Source organism: Myotis brandtii, unplaced genomic scaffold (genome assembly GCF_000412655.1).
Source record: "Myotis brandtii unplaced genomic scaffold, ASM41265v1 scaffold105, whole genome shotgun sequence".
Taxonomy (NCBI): Eukaryota; Metazoa; Chordata; class Mammalia; order Chiroptera; family Vespertilionidae; genus Myotis; species Myotis brandtii.
This window is the reverse complement of record NW_005353538.1, coordinates 4,648,633-4,654,632: the sequence shown is the minus strand read 5'-3', so window position 1 is coordinate 4,654,632 and position 6,000 is coordinate 4,648,633. Positions and strand designations below refer to the sequence as shown.

The 6,000-nt window shown below is 46.6% G+C and overlaps 1 protein-coding gene across 1 annotated transcript in view; it reads right to left on the bottom strand.

Annotated features, from left to right (window-relative positions):
* Positions 1–6,000, bottom strand: part of CADM1 (cell adhesion molecule 1) — a gene marked incomplete at its 5' end in the record, with an annotated part of 349,313 nt that overhangs the window by 48,922 nt on the left and 294,391 nt on the right. The gene's annotated exons all lie outside the window — the stretch shown is intronic.

Sequence of the window (6,000 nt, the reverse complement as noted above, 5' to 3'; positions counted from 1 at the left end):
CCACTGTCCACAGGCGCAGGGACGCCTCTCACAGACACACTGGGTGATGCCCACTGTCCACAGGCGCAGGGACGCCTCTCACAGACACACTGGGTGATGCCCACTGTCCACAGGCGCAGGGACGCCTCTCACAGACACACTGGGTGATGCCCACTGTCCACAGGCGCAGGGACGCCTCTCACAGACACACTGGGTGATGCCCACTGTCCACAGGCGCAGGGACGCCTATCACAGACACACTGGGTGATGTCCACTGTCCACAGGCACAGGGACGCCTCTCACAGACACACTGGGTGATGTCCACTGTCCACAGGCGCAGGGACGCCTATCACAGACACACTAGGCCAGACCAGGCGGCACAGGAAGCCCGTGGTGGGAAGAGGAGCTTTCTCTGGCGTCTTCCGAAGGCCGGCGGAGGCACAGGCGCTCTCTCTTCCTTCAGGCCGTTCACGTCTGGCTCACACTGTGTTTGGCCAAACATCTGCTCTTCGTGTTTGTGTGTTGGTTCCTCAGCCGCCCGCCTGCTCTGGCAGATGCATCACTGACCATCTAGGGTCAGGACCTTGTGTTAATACAAAAACCAGAGGTCAAAACAACAGTGTGCACCACGGGGTCTCCAAGACTTATTGCTCATGAGGAATAATAAATACTGAAATAACTTCCCTGAAACTCAATGCATTGCTTTACACCAAACGGAAGAAAGGAAGAGTGGGAGGGAGAGTGTATTCCGTGTAGGAAAGAGACGAGACTGGGGATTGGAGAGGAACAGGCCCGCCGGCCCCAGCCGTCTGCTGTGAAGAGTGCACCTGAGAGCAGATTTGGGGGCAAGAAGGCGGGACAGGAGCTGCTCCCGAAACCCACCTGCCAATCCCAACAGGGTGGCTTCCGATTTCCAGGTTTTCCTCCCTCCTTCCCTGCAGGGCCCCATGGACAGGGGAAATGTTTATTCTGATGCAGATAAAGAGCAGGGCTGGCTGTCCCCTCAACGCCCAATTTCCCCCCAGTTGAGGGAATGAAAGCAAACCTCTCGCCTTCTCTGGACCTCGGATGAAGGGGAACATGGGTTTACAAAACCCCTGCCTGCCTGAGTCAGTAACACGCACTTTGAAACATATCCACGTCCATGATTGACTGTCAGATGGTAATCAGAGCAGGAAAGGCACCCAAACACCCACTTCTGGGGTCTGTTCATGCTCCCTTTCAAGACTCATCTCTTAATTTTTATTTTATTTTTTACAAATAATCACACACACAGAACCCTCGCAAAATGAGGAGTTCGGGCAAGAACATCTTAGAGAGCAAGGCTATGATGGGAGAAAGCAGTAGACACAGCAGTAATTCAAGAGCTCAGGGTCACCTCAGTCCACAGCGAGGCTTCCCCGTCTGCGGGGATCTGGCTCCGCACTGAGGGTCACAGCTTTCCTCTCAGCTCCCAGCTCATTCGCTCTGTGTGGCCACCTTGATGCTATTGAGACAGTTTTCTTTTAAGGCACAGACAGTGAGCTGTTCTCGTTTACACAGCCTCTTATTTGACAAGCCTGCGCCCCCCCCCCCCCGCGATCTGAGGCTGCGCTAACCGGTTACAATTGTACCAGGTTCCGCTCTGCTGTATCAACTGTGATGTAAACGCCAGCAACCCCACGCACCTCGCAAGAAAAAAACGCATAGGAAGAACTGAGGGTCATACAGCTCAGAACATTCAAAAGCAAAACCGTTTCTGCCCAACAGCTAAGGAAAGAGAGCTTTGAGTTTCAGCTGGCAAGTACAATTATTTTCCATTTTACACATTTAGCTGCACGCTGCTGTGTCCTTGCCGGTCTCAGGACGAAAGCTGGAAAGCTGAGAGCCCTACTGTACGCTCTTCGTTCCCAGCAACGTTACTGTGAGAAAACCTTCCTAATGAGCTTGCAAACGAGCACCCAACAGGGAAATGTCACAAACAAGAGCAGCTAATGCCCCAGAAAATCAAATAACTGAACACTTGGCTGATTGTGGTGCTTTCATATTTATAATAAAAGGGGGAGGGGCAGCTCTCTAATTCTCTACTTCTGACGGGGTCAACACCTTGTGAACAAAACAACTCATTTATTTATGTTCAGAAATCTCCAGATGATAAATTACTCTGATGTTAATCACTTCAATGCATACTGCACAATTAATATCTACACTCACCAAAAATCTAAGGATTATTAAAAGTGTGACAGCATCCACTTCTGGCTGATTTTTCACATAATTGGGCAAAACAATTTCTCCTGATACCTCCAATACAGGGTCCTAACGAAAAAATGCTGCAAAATTCTGTGTTCAGTTAATTAGGACTTAAATCCACAAGACAAAAGCAATTCCAAGTTGTAGCTCAAGCCTTGTCTTCTACGCAGTATGGTAGCAGTGTGCTCATTTTATCTCGCTCCTCCTTTTCCTGGTGCATTTAGAATAAGATATTTAATGGCATACCATGTAGACTCTCATTATTTCACTTCCTTTTTAAAAATAGTATTCTTAAGAGGACATAATTTATATAGAATTTAATCCCTTATGTGTCATTTAACCCTGTTCATATCCTCTTAGCTGAGAGAGAGGTTTCCATAAGCCTTCATGTGACAAAATGGCCGGCTGGGCCAAGTGAGTGTACTTAATGCTAATCCTATCAGGTTAGCTTTGCCCCCAACGCAGCCGTATTCACCCGGAGTAGAGCAATTCTTCCTCTGATGTTTGCGGATGAACTCAGTATTTCTGGTGATAAGTTACTATTTATCACGAATAATATAAGAAATCTTTTTAGGTGGCAAAGGAAAAAAACACTAAAACATAATAGTTGTATGTCTTTTTAAGTTGTATATTTACTTAACTAATATTTATTAGATTTAGATATATATATGGCAAATAAAACTCATAATTTTATAGATCTTTTTATATGGGTCTTGAGTAGGCTAAAGTAATAAAGTGACTTAAAGATAAATTCTAAACAGGACAGGAACACAGATAACCTGTTGATATGGTAAAACTTATGAAAGTAGCCCTCAAATAACTGAAGTTGGGAAAACTGTAGGGTCAACAGACTTCTTAAATTGTGAGCAAAATGTAGGGAATATGTAATTTTGTTCATCTTTTCCGGGTCTGTAGCTATCAAAGGGTTTTTAAAGAGGTCAGTGATCCCAAAAAAGGTTAAAAACTGCTGACTCTAAGGGTTTGGAGCCAATAAATAAAGTTACTTCTCACAGGGTATCCAAAATGATTCACCATCCATGCAGACTGGCTACTGAACCTCAGGCATTAAAGTGCCTCCTTCCCTCCTGAACATCCAGATGGCATGGCTTGTCTGCAGAGAGAGGACTCCTCTGGGAGAATGGAGCTGAGTCACCAACACCACGGCCAATGACCGAGAACTTGGTGCCGTGACCCAGAGCCTTGGGCGCCTGAGGCCTGAGGCTTTTTGTTGTGCACAGCTGCTGGGTTCCAGAGAGCGCAGCCGTAGGAGTGATGTAGAGAATCCCCTTGTGCCTGAAGGAGCTACTGGGGCATTCCTGGCTGACTCCGCAAAGTCCTCAGTCGTGCTCTGGGGATGGAGGGGAGTGGCCTGCAGGTGACTTTCCTGAGCAGAGTCGCATTTAGGGTGCCACACCAGACTCTCCATTCCACGCAGATTAAGGTAATGCTTTGCGATTCTTAACCTTCTTTTATGCAGGACGACTTTTTTCTTTACATACATTCCAAAATATGGAGTATCCGGGATACAATGTTTGTGTGGCTGACGGGGGAGAAGGGAGCAGGGCCTCCCATGAGGAGATGCGCCATAGAGTGACATGACCAGCAGCTGCGTCTCCATTTTTGGAGGCACTGCGGTCCTGGCCTGCAGCTAGGGGCTGGCAGCACTTTGTAGCCTGAAGTAAAATGCATTCAGAGGTGGTGCTTTACTTCTTTTCTTAAGGAACAAAGGCCACTTGAATCTACACAGTATGGAAGACACGGCTTATAAATATCATTAGCACGTCTCCCGGGTCGGAGTGCAGTGCTCGGAATCCTGTGCACTGGGTGTGAGTGTCATGTTGTAGGTGGTGGGTCATGTGCTGTTTAGAAGATATTCTGGGGAAGCTACTGAAAGAGTTTGGGGTGGGAACTGGGTGAGTACCACTCAGGTCTCACAAAGGAGCTAATGTATTATTGAAGCTAATGGGCCCCTACAAGGGAAGTTAATGGATATTAAGTTTGCTTAAGTGAATTACATATTAACAAAGTCAAAAGAAATCTACTAACTGCCAATTTAGATAACATCTGATCATTTATGTTTTCCCATTATAGGGACATCACACCACAATAGTTTTAGTGATATGAAAATTATAAGCAGCTGCCATAATGAAGCTACATAATGAAGTAGAGGAAATGAATTGACAAGGAAAATCTGCATTATGTAATGTTAAACTGAGCCAAGCGCACAGAGTCAGTAAGCAAAGCTTGGGATGGGACGGTGGTCTTCCAGAGGAAACGCTTTGTACCCTGCCTAACCCCTTGTTTTGCTCCATTTAAACACATGATGAAAACTGCAGGAGGCTGAACGGTGGTCCCCAAACTTCCCAACCCCTGGGACCTGGGACTGGCCTCATTTGGAAAAGGAGTCTTTACAGATGTAACTACATTAAAAGGATCTAGAAATAAGAACATTCTGGATTTATCTGGGTGGGCCCTAAGTCCAATGACTAGTGCCTTTCTAAGAGACAAACAGGAAAGGAGAAGGCCGCGTCCAGATGGAGACAGAGAAGGGAGTGATGTGACCACCACCCAAGGAAGCCTGGAGCCATGAGCAGCCCAAACAGGCAGGAAGCTCCTCCCGGAGCTTTTAGAGGGCGTCCGGCCCTGCCGACACCCAGCTTTCAGACTGCTGTCTCCCAGGACCGTGAGACAATGCATTTCTGCTATTTCAAGTCACAGGTTTGTGGACACGTTACAGCAGCCCGGGGAAGTAACATAAGAATTCACGGAGGGCAGTGCGTTTCCTTATCGGACCCCAGGCACTGCCACCCCACCAAACGCTTGCAGCCTTTTCACTCTGCACACTCAAGGCTCCCAGAACCACCAGAAGCCAAGTTCCAGGAGCCTTTTGATGGAAAATGAGAGGTGGTTACTCAGATGCAACCTCGGTGCGAGGATGGTTTTGTGCAGAAGACATATTTTTTTCACAAGTAGGAGAGCCCCTAAGAGAAGATGAAGAGAACACCTTTTGTCCACAGGGCACAGTGAGGCGACAACCTCACTCCCCACAATATGGCTTTTATTGGTGAAGCCAGCAGGACTGAGCACTGAGCCCAAAGGGTTCCACTTTTAAACTCACTGGTATCACGTAAGCTAAAAATGGAAGAGAACGTGCAATTTTAAGCAAACTGCTGAATGCAAATAAAATCTCTTCTATAAAAACTTTAGTACTTATGATGGGGTTAAAAAAGGGGGAGAGGAGATTGCCCTAGATTTTGAAGTTGACATAGAAATGATTATAGTCAATATTCAAAAAAATGTAATGAACTCATATGCTAGAGCAGATTGGAATCATTTTAAAGTTTCATATTTAGGTTAAATCTAGTATTTTTGAAATCCTTATTGGCACTCAGTAATATGGCGGTGTTTCAGTAAAATAATCCTTTGCTTATTTTTCTACCAAGACAACTAGATAAAAATTCTATCTATACTACTAGAACATATGCATTCAATAAATGGCTTCTGACATGTTTTAAGCAATTGCTGCTCTGGGCCCTCAAAACAGAACACATGGGCACTGCTACAGCTTGAATGTTTGTGTGCCCTCAAATCCATATGCTGAAGACCCAGTGTCCTACGGAACAGGGCCAGGAGGTGGAGCCTCTGGGAGGTGCGTAGGTCATGAAGGCAGAGCCACATTAGTGGGATTAAAAGAGCTTCCATAGAGCTCTTCAGCCCCTTCTCCGGGTGAGGTCGCAGTGGGAAGGTGCCTGCGTGCACCGGGAAGCGGCTCTCACCAGAACATGACCGAGC